This window comes from Pipistrellus kuhlii, unplaced genomic scaffold (assembly GCF_014108245.1).
Source record: "Pipistrellus kuhlii isolate mPipKuh1 unplaced genomic scaffold, mPipKuh1.p scaffold_m20_p_2, whole genome shotgun sequence".
Taxonomy (NCBI): domain Eukaryota; kingdom Metazoa; phylum Chordata; class Mammalia; order Chiroptera; family Vespertilionidae; genus Pipistrellus; species Pipistrellus kuhlii.
In genome coordinates, this window is record NW_023425515.1 from 86,955,215 (window position 1) to 86,968,744 (window position 13,530).

A 13,530-nucleotide genomic window follows, 5' to 3' on the forward strand; every position below is an offset into this window, starting at 1 on the left:
TCCCACCCAGGTCACCCACTGGATTCTTGGTCAGGGCACATACCCAAGTTGTGGTCTCAATACCCAGTAGGGATGTGCAGGAGGCAGCTGGTAGATGATATTTCTCTTTCAATGATGTTTATATCTCTCTATATCCCTCTCCCTTCCTCTCTCTAAAAGTCAATAAAGAAAAAAATATTTTTTAAAAGTGATTCTGTTTCACAACATATAAATTAGATTCAAATTTGATTATGCAAAAAATAATTTTATGGAATTTTCTTAACAGATTTAGGGATATGAATAAGCCTGGATCAGAAGGAAAATTGATAATTGAAGACAGTGACTCAAACATCATCAGGGATATATATCTCTATTTGATATTTTTTGACTATTTCTCTATACATATCTATTCTCTCTCTCTCTTTCTCTCTCTCTCTCTCCTCCCTTTCCCTCCCTTCCTCATCTCCCTTTAATATTTTCTCTCAATTTTGTTGATCCATGTAAGTATGATGATTCTGGAGACTTTTAATATCAGTTCCAGTCCTAAAAATTCCAAGAAAACTTCCGATTGGTCTAGTTTCAGTTATCTCTCTTCTGCAACATTTTTAGGTGGTAGGACAGAATCATAATCTGGAAAATGTTTGTCCCATGCATAGCAATATAAATCTTGGAACTAAATTTTTAGAAAAGTGTGTGTGTACTTACATGTGTTTTGGGTGAGAATGGAAAGAAAAATATTTAACCAAAAAGGAAAATCAAACATAACATTCTGCCAATTAAAATAAAATTATTTAATCGGATGAAGAAAAATAGATAAAGTATATGCAAGTCAAAAGGATTGAGAAGAAAAGTTTAAAATGATAGTGAGAAAGAAAGCATTATGATGGGCAAAAGAAAAGAGAATTTTACAAAGGTGAATGAAACAACAGATAATTAATTAGATAATGCCCTTAGAGCCAAATACACATTTGCAAACTCTCTGGACACATTGCAAAATAGGAAGTTTGTGTTCATGGTATAATAACAATAGTAAAAAACTAATGATATCAAACAAATTATCTCAATCATGTTTATCGTATCTTAATAATAATATATTCTTGTTTCCTAATGTCACACTCTGGCTCCCAATGCTTAGAGTGTGTGTATTGAAGCTCATAGCCTTCTTTCTCTTCTTTATACCATCTATACACACACATACACATATACACATACACACACACACACATGAGCATACAAACACAAATTATTGACTTAGGTCTAGACAATGATGCCTGGGGTGAGAACTCTCAACAGCTGAGACTACAAATGAAAAACTACTATATTCAACTATCATGTTCTATTTCATGGTTTCTCAGGCTCAACACTGTTGACATTTGAGGCTGGAGAATTATTTTGGTAGGAGATTTGACTATTCATTGTAGGATTTAGGAGCATTCCTGGCCTTTACAAGTGACCTGATGCCAGAAGCAACTCCAATCCCTGTTGTGACAAATATGTCTTCACACATTGTCATAGGTCACAGGGCAGAGTAGGTGTACAGAAGGGAGCAGAGTTGCCCTCTGTGAGAACTACTGCTGTATTTAGATTCACTTCCTTTAAACTATTCTCTTGCATTCTCCTTGACGATATCTTTCCCCTGTGTTTTTTGTCTTTTCAAATGTCTATTGGTAAGCATCCCAGACTACTTCCTGTGTAAGAAGAGCACTTCCACTAGACTACATTTTCCTTGAAAAGCATAGGCCCATTAGTGGGCTATTGAAAAAATAACCTTCCTTCATTGTTTGAGGATAACATGAGTAATTTATGTCAATACACAAATTCTCCTTAGCAAATAATAAGCAACTCATTTTATCGACATAAATATTTAAGATTCTCTGCATCTAGAATGCACATGTATCGATATAAGCATAGGGTAGTTGTTTAATTTGTTCAGGCTATACAAAAGTCCATGAGGCTCAATCCAGCTCATGTCCACCAGAAATTTCATTAAAAATTTTGGATCCAAAGTATGAAACAATGAGCTATGTCTGGTCTTTGCCTTGAGGGTACACATGTCCAAAATTGTGGTATTTTTAGGTATGTGTTAGGAGGATAGAGTCAAATAATGATGTGATATTTATTAATCAGCATCATGTCCATTTTCACCTCTTTCTTTCCCATCTCAGTGGAAAGGAATTCCCCTCCTATACAGACTTATTTCTTCATATTCTTATTCCTCCTCTCATTAGTCAGGAGTTACTTTATAGTTGCTTTCCTTGAGCACAGCACAAGCCCATGTACCACCCTCTTCTCCTCAGCTTTCTCTGCTATTCATACAAGCATTTTGAAATGAGAGTGAATAAAATTATTATAAGTATAGATTATAATTTTAGATTTGTATAGATAAAAAAGAAAAACATTAATCAACTTTAGAACATTTAATATACATGTATGTATATACACACACATACACACACATACACATACACATACACATACATATACATATACATATACATATACATATACATATACATATACATACTAATAAAAGGGTAATATGCAAATTGGTCAGGATGCCCTCACAGTAACAACCAAACAGCAGGCTGCATGGGGCAATAAGGCTGGCAAGAGAGTTAGTGAGGGGTGACCAAACAACTGAACAGCAGGCTGCATGGGGCAACCAGGCTGGCAGAGGGGGCAGTGAGGGATGACCATGCTAGTAGGGCGGGCAGTTGAGGGTGACCAGGCTGGCAGGGGGGACAGTTGGGGGCGACCAGGCCAGCAAGGGGGGCAGTTGGGTGTGACCAACAGGAGGGTAGTTGGGGGCAACCAGGCCGGCAGAGGGGAGCAATTGGAGGTGAGCAGGCTGGCAGGGAGGGCAGTTAGACTTGATCAGGCCAACAGGCAGAGGCAGTTAGGGGTGATCAGGCTAGGAGGCAAGTTAGCAGTTAGGAACTAGCAGTCCTGGATTGTGAGGGATGTCCGAATGCTGGTTTAGGCCTGATTCTCGGGATCAGGCCTAAAGGCTTAAACTGGCAGTGGATCCCCCAAGAGGTCCAGGATTGGAAAGGGTGCAGGCGGGCATGAAGGAACCACCCCTCCCCCCATGCACAAATTTTGTGCACTGGGCCTCTAGTGTGTGTGTGTGTGTGTGTGTGTGTGTGTGTGTGTGTGTGTAAACATATATATTGGATTTCAGAGAAGAAGTGGTAGGGGAGAGGGAAAGAGAGATAGAAACATTAATGATGAAAGACAATCATCCATTGGTTGCCTCTTGCACATCCCCCTACTGGAGATCAAGCCTGCAATCCAGGCATGTGTCCTCACAGGAATCAAACCATAACCTCCTCGTTCATAGGTCGAGGCTCAACCACTGAACAACATCAGCTGGGCTAGAACATTTTTTTTAATAGAAAAGAAATTATTATCCATCCCACAACTGATTAAAATGAACCATTATCAGAGACAGCACTCGAGGCCCTCTATAATAACCATGCTTTATCAGAAATATAAAAATATCTGCATTTGCCGAAACTGGTTTGGCTCAGTGGTAGAGCGTTGGTCTGTGGACTGAAGGGTCCCAGGTTCAATTCCGGTCAGGGGCATGTAAGTTGGTTGCAGGCGCATCCCCGATGCGGGGTGTGCAGGAGGCAGCTGGTTGATGTTTCTCTCTCATTGACGTTTCTAGCTCTCTATCTCTCTCCCTTCCTCTCTGTAAAAAATCAGTAAAATATATTTAAAAAAAAATCTGCATTTAGCCCTAGCTGATTGGGCTCAGTGAATAGAGCATCAGCCTGCAGACTGAAGGGTCCTGGGTTCGATTCTGGTCAAGGGCACATATTTTGGTTGCATGCTCCTTCCCAGCCAAGGGCCTGGTCAGGGCATGTGTAGGAGGCACCCAATCAAGTTTCTCTCACAATGATATTTCTCTCTGTCTTCCACTCCCTCTCCCACCCTCTCTAAAATTAAGATTAAAAACATAAATTAAATAAATAAGTAAATAAGTATCTGTACCCTTTATGAACAACCTTTAAGTGCCAAATGGCTTATCTATATGTTAATTTATTTAATCTTCACAATAATCTTATCAGGTATATTTTATTATCACCAATTATTAGATGAAAAAGTGCTTATGAAACCAACTCAAATCTCACTACTTGTAAATTCTAGATATGATTTGAGTTCAAACTCAATATGACTCCAAATGTGTTTTCTTATTCACCATGCTATGCAGCACACAATAAACAGCAAAAAATGTATGATGAATTATTAACTCTTTAACCTACATATGCTTGTGTATATAATTAACTATCCTTTCTGATTTATGAAATATTGGCATAATTCTCATGAAATGTTTTGAAACCTTTAATATGGATGTGATTAGAGAGCTTAAAATACAAGATCATCCATCCTGAAAGTAAATGAGAACATTTTGCACAAATGCCCCATGCAATATTATTGTAAAAACAGGTAAGTGGCATATGCACATGCATGCAAGAAATAAAGTTGTCTGTAAACATTACACACATATCATTTCTACATGAATTCTCAATTCTCTATTCCACTGAGCTTTCTGAAAGGGTGATGACCAAGTTGCATACTTTTAGATGGTTTTATATATGATATGTTATTTGTCACACTGAAAACTACCACTTTCCACGGGAGAAAACTTATCTGATTGGGGGAAAATGTGATAAAGAAAATGTAACTTTAGAGGCTCTCCTGGTACTAATGACTTTCTGATAGGCCTCTCCTAAGGACAGTAAATTGAGGACAAGTAAAATTTTGCCAAAAGTGCATACCTTGATTTCTTACTCTCTTTAATTCATTACCTGAATTGCTTTAATGAGAAATATAGATATCTTAATTGATCTTTTACTTTCAGAGAAAATAACAAAGTTATGTATTTATAAATCTGCCAGTATTTAGAAATATATGAAAGCATCCATTGTAAGAAATAAAGGATATTACAGCTAGTCACCAGTAATATACATTGGCATAAGGAAAAATATTCCAAATACAGCTCAAATAATTTTTCTTGAGTGTCTATTCAGTATTACAGTATGTGGTATGTGATACTTTATAAGACAAACAAAAGGAAAAAGCCTCAGATCCTGCTTTTTAAAAAAATATATTTTATTGATTTTTACAAAAAGAAAGGGAGAGATAGAGTTAGAAACATCGATGAGAGAGAAACATCAATCAGCTGCCTCCTGCACACACACCCCCTTCCCCCACTGGGGATGTGCCTGCAACCAAGGCACATGCCCTTGACTGGAATTGAACCTGGGACCCTTTACTCCACAGGCCAACAATCTATACACCAGCCAGGACTCAGATCCTCCTTTTAATGTCATTGTAATCTGGTTGGGAAGAGATTCATTGAATATTACACAGCTAACATTACAAAGGGGAGAAAATGTGTACAGCAACCTTGACTGCACAGAAGAGGAATGCTTAAACTCTCTTGATACATTTTTTTTTTATAGGTTTAAGGAGAAGGTTGTACTGGAACTCAGTGGCTAATACAGAGTGGAGAGAGATACTATCTCTCCCTTCGTTTTTGTAAAAATCAATAAAATATATGCATTTTTAAGTATAATTTGATATATCAATAGACAAAACTTTTGTCTTATAAACATTTACATTTGAAAAAATGATGATAGAAAACATATTACAAAAAGTGTTAATAGAAAATATATCTATTACACACAAACAAACAAACACCCTAAATCAGTAAAATGGGTTATTTTAATTCTGCTTAGTAAAACGACTTTTTTTTTTTTTTTTTTTTTTTAAATATCCAGGTATGCACTTCTGACAAAATTTTACTTTTCCTCAATTTACTGTCCTCAGGAGAGGCTTATCAGAAGTAATTTCCTAAATAATAATTTTGAGCTTCATTTGAGATATGGAAAATAACATCAGGAAAGAGCAGTGAATCAGAAATTTAAAAGTTAGTACAAGTTTTGCTTCCAGTACTTATAGAGGGCTTCTTGTCATATAGAGGATTATCAATAAGTGTCTGAATGATAAAAAAAGGAAAAAGAAAAGAGAGCATATAATGCTTGATTAATTCACTTGATATTTCAGTTCAGTTTTCATAACTATAAGCCAATATCAATAATTATTTTCTTACCTAGTGATTTTAAATATGAAATATATATATATATATATATATATATATATATATATATATATATAGTTTTAAAACTAGAGAGATATAGAACTATAAACCCAGAAGAAATATTGAAATTGGCAGTAAGAGAAATCTGTGAAGCAGACAGCCTTCCAAGTCACCCTGACTTAACTAAGTATGCAGTGTGGGACATGTTTAACCACCGCTGAGATCCTGCACTGGATGGCATTCCACATTCAGGTTTTATATTATCCAACAAACCTACCTGTTGTGACCTTGCAAAAGCTCTTTGAGACATGCTGAGTTTTAAAGCCTTAAATCAAGATCCTGCCAGGATGATATGTTTCTTGCAAGAATGATAACCTACAGATAAGGTAAAATGAAATTTAGTTGGATCTTGAAATAACTTGGATGACTTTAGCAATGGAAATGTCAATCAAAGGCCCTCAGCCAAACTTGTGTTTGGCTCCTAAAACTGGATACCTTCATTTTTATTGCTTCTATTATAGTTATACATTTTCAACTTCAAATGTAAAAATGAAAACCAGAAGCCTGAAGTGAACAAATATCAGGGGCCCAGTACATCAGAAATTTAATTGGAAGTAAGAAAAAGGAGATTGGTTCTAAATCCGCAGCATTTGTACTTTGTAAATCAAATCTTGACACTAAGGACTCTAATGTTTTATCTCTTGTGTTTTTTTGTTTGAGTGCTTGCTTTTCTTGTGGAGTTGATTCTGGAGATGGTTCTGGGTAGTTTTGGAGAGTCACTGAGGAGAAACAGCAGACACATTCTTTGAGTACTCTTATTTCATATGGAAACATTATTTCTGGCCATTAGATTCTAATGTATTCTGTACTAATAGAAGTATCTAGAAAATGGATTATACCTCTTATTTCAAACAACAGATGTAACTGGCTTTTCTCTGTGTATGAGAGAAATAGGGAATTTTCTGCTGTTATAATACTATACTAGTGAGAATTAGTTTTGATATGTGTCGTGGCCTTGACAAGAAATCTTACACTACAAATATGGCTTTCAAAATAAAAACTGAGGATTTTATAACTTCAGATTATTATTTTCTAAACTGAAAGCATCAGCTATTACTTTGTAGCAAAAATATTTATCAATCCCCTCTGCTGCAGAAACTGCTAATTGTTTTTCAATATCCATTCTCTCCTTCCTTTTGGTAATAAAATATCCTGAATTTTAAAGGGGTGCACGAATGCCTAACACATATTACTTTTCCTGGTCTCCCTTGCAGTTGGTTATGGCTGTATGACTGCGCTCGGTCACTGGATATAAGCAGCAGTGATGTGTGTATGCAACTCTGTTGGTTATGTCTTTCAAAGAGGAAAGCGTTCGCCTTCACTGCTTTCATTTTCCCCTTTCTGAAGGCTGGGACAGAAAAGTGATGGTAATCAATCAACTTGAATGAGGCAGACTAGTAAATATCAAGAATACCACTGAGAATGGCATCTTAAGAATAGTCTTGAAACACCTCATCAAGCCGAGTCACTTACCTGCCCTGAACACCTGTCTATCTTAAAAGTATTAAGTGACAGAGGTACCTTTTTTTTGGGGGGGGGAAAGTATTACATAACATAAAATGTCAATTCAGTGGCATTTAGCACACACTGTTGTGAAGCCACTACCTCTATTTAATTGTAAAACATTTTAATCGGCAACAACCACTCTGCTTTCAGCTTATCAGCACCTTGCTTACCCATTCTACATATTTCATACATGACCTTTTGTGTCTGAATTATTTCACTGAGTATAACGTTTTTGAGGTTTATCCACATTATGGCATGTACTTCATTTCTTTTTATGAGTCTTTGTGTGTGTGTGTGTGTGTGTGTGTGTACTACATTGTGCTTATTCATTTCATCTATTGGTAGGCATTTGACTTGTCTTTCAAGTTTTTGCTATTATTAATAGTGCTACAATGAACATTCCTGTACAAGTATTTGTTTGAATATCTATTTTGAATTCTTTTGAATTCTTTTAGGTATATACTTAGAAGTGAAATTGCTAGGCCATATGATAATTCTAAACCTAATTTTTTAGAAACTGCCAACTGTTTTCCACAACGTTGACTCTCATTTTTTAAATCTCCTAATTAACCTGTATCCTGATCATTACATTTACTCAGTGGTGGGTACTGCTGTTGTAAACAAGTAACTCCTGTCTTTTAGTGGGATCCAAAGAATAAGAGCTGTTCTAGAAAGATGACTAATATTTTCACAGAACAGATTTGAGAAGAAAATACAGGTAAGTTAGTGGTATAGTGAGAACATTATATAGGTAGGATAGTGAAAATACTAAATTGCATAAAAAGAAATTAAAGATTATGAAATAGAGTAATCCACAAATTTGAGAGCGTCTTAAAATATAGGTAGAATATAAGGGATTTGATACAGATGATGGGAAAGCTAATATCTGTTCTTGAGTAAAGAAGAAGCAAGATGTTAAGTGTGCTCTCAGAAAACTGCTACTAAGATAGTACATACTTTAAAGAAGGAGAGACTTTGAATTGGTTAGAGTATGACATATCAGGAAAGGTCAAACTGTGTGCGCGCGCGTGTGTGTGTGTGTGAGTGTGTGTGTCTGGTATGTGGTGGTTTTAAGAAATATCAAATGTAATCTTTTGTTCATTCAAATAAATTTAGAATGTTAACTATGTCCTACATTTAATAAACAGATACTCATTATTTCTAAAATTGAGGGAATTGAAGCACCGAGAATTTAAGGAATGTACCAAAGATCACACAGCTAGTAAGTGGGAGATCTAACTGAATAAGATGAATAAGGTGTCTTCTGTACTAGTGTATTAGTTCTGCTTCAAATACACTTCATACATAGAAACACACATGGTATTTGTCATCATAAATTCTAATAGGATATATTCATCCTTGCTTTTGAACTTCACAAATAGGTATTGTTTGTGTGTGTGTGTGTGTGTTCAGGACAAGGCTACTGGGAGGGATGTTCTAACATAAGATTTAACAGCACTGTAGACTGGCTATTTTTTTAAATCAGAAATTGAGGTTCTATAAGGATTTTCTTTATGTCTGTAAAAATTATTTTGTCAGGAGACAATGCCTGAATCTCCTTGCTGCCAGAAGATCCCTCAACAGTTTATTTCCTTTCTTCCTGCTAATTATTAAAAAGATAATTGCAACTTCTTACTAACAAGTGTCATTTTTTTTCTCTCTAAAATTTACAGAACAGGCCCAAATATTTATAGCTTTTATAAAACCTATAAAACTGACCCAAACAAAAATATTACCAGAATTGCCAGGATCAAGACTATAGGTATGAATATGATATAGATCTGAATGTTATATTATTATCAAACCCTCAGCTTTGAAGTTCCACTTCTTAGCTGCTTACCAAGTCCAGGAGCTGTGTCTATGTCAACTAAATGGCAATAGAATAAAAAAGTGAGTGTCAAAAGAGAACTGATAGTCTGTCAAAGCCAACACAATTAAGTGAGAGTGTGGATTCTAAAGTAATAAACAGGTTGGATTTGAATTTTCCTTGTCTGTAAAATGGAAAATATAGCATATCTACCTAATGGGGTTGAAGTAAGGATGAAATGAATCACTCTGTGTAAACAGAGTTTTAATAACATTCAAGCATGTGCAATGCTCCCTGTTTATTGCTATTCTCTCATCCCAATCCCCTTTAAGAATCTCTCTCTCTCTCTCTCTCTCTCTCTCTCTCTCTCTCTCTCTCTCTCTCTCACACACACACACACACACACACACACACACACACACACACACACGAATCTCCCCCATCTTTAGCCTCTATTCACAGATAAACCTATTGAAGAATATTAATCTAGACAGTTTCTGTCCTCATGAAGCTTAATTCTAGGTAGGGAGAAAAAAGATATGTAGGCAAAATAATGCTAACTTTGGTTAGTACTGTGACACTGATAATAAGCTTTAGATAGGGCAGTTAAGAATGGCTAATTTTGTGACAACTAAGGGAGATGAGATCCAGAGCTTTGGTGGAAACGCTGGCCTTTCATAGAAAAAAATGATAGTTCCTTTGTTGTAACTACAGTGAAAGAAAAGAAAAAGAAGGAAGATAAAATAGGTGAATTTGTTGCTTTGATTTCAGAAAAGTAAACAATTCCATATTAATCGCTGCCATATTTAATGCTGAATTAAAAAGTTAATGACTATATAGAGCAGTGTGTGAGGTGAGAAAGAAAAAAGGGCCTTCTTTAGCCTTTGCCAAATATCTCTACACTTTCTTTTATTTAAAGTGGGTCACTTCCATTCTGTGTATCAGAATCTCATATCTAAATTAGCATCCTACTTAATTCTGAGCACATTTTGGCAAACAATAAAGGAAGTACAATCACAAGAGCTGCTAATAACATTCTTGTTACTCAGATTTAACAGCCATTAAACTGTTTGGCGTTGTGCTATGGAGAGAGATGGGTGGTCTTTGATGAATGTTTACACCCATACAAATAACTCATTTGTGACTTTCCAAAACTGAAAGCTTTTTCAAGGCTTTGTACATTTATACAAGAGTGCAGCCTTTGTTTGCTGTAAGTTAATAGCTTTAGCAAACATGTAGCCAAGATGGTTTTTGAATAGAAGGTGACCCTTGAAGCTAAGTCACCTTGCTCAGGGTATCAAGATGGAAATAACTAATTATGTGTGGGCACGATAGAACAACTGTTGCTATTTTGTGCACTGGAAATAGAATGCACTAGGGACATACTACTCCTTGATTGAAATTGGGATAATGATAACCACTTCCTTTTCTGATATCTCCAAAGATACAATTTTTTTTCTATATAGGTCCAGATACTTGCCTACTAATACATGGTAAAAATATTATAATTATAATCTTATAATAAATGCCATAAAATGGAATTGGTATATTCTAAGAGCTCTTTGAGAGCTACATAGTGCTCTATAAAAATGCAGAGAGAAAAAAATGACCTATTCCTTCTATATTACATTACATTATCTCTGCCCTGCTCTATATGCTGTTGCACTTGTTTTATAAGCTAGTTTATTACTAGTGCTATCATTTTTTGCCTTCTAGGTAAGGATGAGAAAAACTCTGAAAAATACTACATGTTTTCAGGGATGGTGGTGGTGTTTGTTTTATCCAAATTGGACCTTTTATTAATATAAAATGTCTGAGTTTCTAAAATATTACTTTCTTAATTTTCCCACCCCATCTCTTTATTTAGAAAATAAGCATTATAACATTTAAAAATATATAGTAATCAGGTTAAATTAAAAGCTATGTACAAGAATCAGTTAATGTGATCAATAATTATAATTTCATTCACATACTAGTACACTTTTCAGTTTACAACATGTTTTTATAGCCCCATAAGTAAGAAATAAGAAAATTCAGAGAAGATAAGAAATTAACCAATATCATCCAAATGAAAAAGATTTTTATACAGATTGCTTAAGTCCTAGTTCTATGTTTAGTCCATGATGCTGGTCTCTTTTTATAATTTTTATAAAATCAAATATTACTGATTTTATTACTTTTATGTCAGATAATTTATCTAATAACATCCTATAGAGTAAACTGATTTATTAAAATTTCAGTATATGTGAGTTTATATGTATAATTAAAAGTAAAAATGCAATTAAAAACTAGAAGAATTGTATTGCCAGTCAATTTGTAGTGTTGCATATTTGTTTGCTCCCAGGTAACAGGGCAGTAACACAAATGATGATAGCATTACACTTCAGCAAATTATAAAGCAAGACATTCCTAGGACCACGTTAATAGTCATCATGAGATTTTGCAGACATTGTCAGGATCTATTACTCCCTCCTTTATATATTTCTTTTGTTTGATTTCTTTATGTTTGTTCATGTATCTTATATTACAGTACTTGATGTACAATACTTATTTGGTAGATTTTAAGTTGCTTGGGATCTATGCAGCAAGAAGCAAGCCGCTGTAAACTCTAAATCAAATGGCTGAAATGAATTAGAGTTAGATGTGCTGCTACTGGCTTATGTTTTTTGCTCTTGGGGAGAAATAGGAGTCAGGACACATAGACAATGTATAATTCATCCTATCCTTTTGGTCATTCAACAAATATTTACAGAGTTCCTATTACATGCCAGGGACTGTGCCAGGTGCTTGATATATGAAAATGAACAAAGAGACATGACCTTTGTCCCATGAATCTCAGAGGGATACTCAGCCAATAAACAAGTACACCTACACCCACAAATCGTGCTTTGCAGAGAGCAAGACTTCTGTGAGATGAATTAATATAACACAGTTTATGTTCAAATGTTTGGTCTGGGAATGCAGACTGGAATTTTACCAGGCACATGCCATCAACTATGTGCTAAAAACATAACCTTTATCTTTTCTAGCCATACTTGAGTTTCTCTTGTTTTGTAGCATGTGAGAAAAATGGATACAGTATTTGGAAATATTCATAGCAACTTAAGCAATAACCAACCAATAATATGATAGACATATTCTCCCCAAATCTAGGCAAAATTTAGATATTTAAAATAGAATCAATGAACTAATAAAATTAATAATTTAAAAGAAGCAAAACTGCTGATGGAGATTTCTCAAAAATGAGACCAGTTCATCTTGGGTAAAATTTCAAGTTGCTAAATTGTTATTCAATTTTTTAAACATAAAAATGTAATTTATTATTTAATTTGTTTATTTTTGTTATTTTCCTTTATCTCATTTGAGCTCCTTCTCTAAAAATTAGTGTTACGGTTACAATTTTATGTCAGCTGGACTCAGCCAGGAGATTTTGCCAAATATTATTTGGACAAAGATTATTCTAGGTGTGTCTGTGAGGGTTTTTCAGGGTGAGATTAACATTTGAATCAGTAGACTGAGTAAAGCAGGCTGTGCTCCATAATGCTGGTGGCCCATCTAATCAATTTAAGTCTTAAATAAAACAAAAATACTGAGTAAAGGGAGAATTTTTTTCTTACTGTAGGATATGGAAGATTGTTCTTCTCTGGTCTTTGGACTTGGACTGGAATTAAAATATTGACTCTTGTTAGTTCTTGAGACTTTTGGCTTTTGAACTGGAACCAAATTAGACTTAGTGATCATGCTACCGAATAGTACCAAGTGGAGGTACTGTTATAGGCAAAGAAAGGAAGAGAATAAGAGAATGAAATACTGAAATTGGAAAGTGTGAGAAGTGTAATTATTCTGGAAGCTAATGAAGAATGAAGAATCTTTGAAATCCATATTGTTAGCCAATATTGCAAAACTCATTTGTTCATAGAAATATTTCAAAAATAACATATTGAAGAAAAACCACATATGGGATAATATGCATATTTGTATTACAAAAGACAGCAAAAATGGTCGTTAGAACTAATTACTTACTCTGAGAAATAAAAATTTTATTTTATATAAAACTAGAGACCTGGTG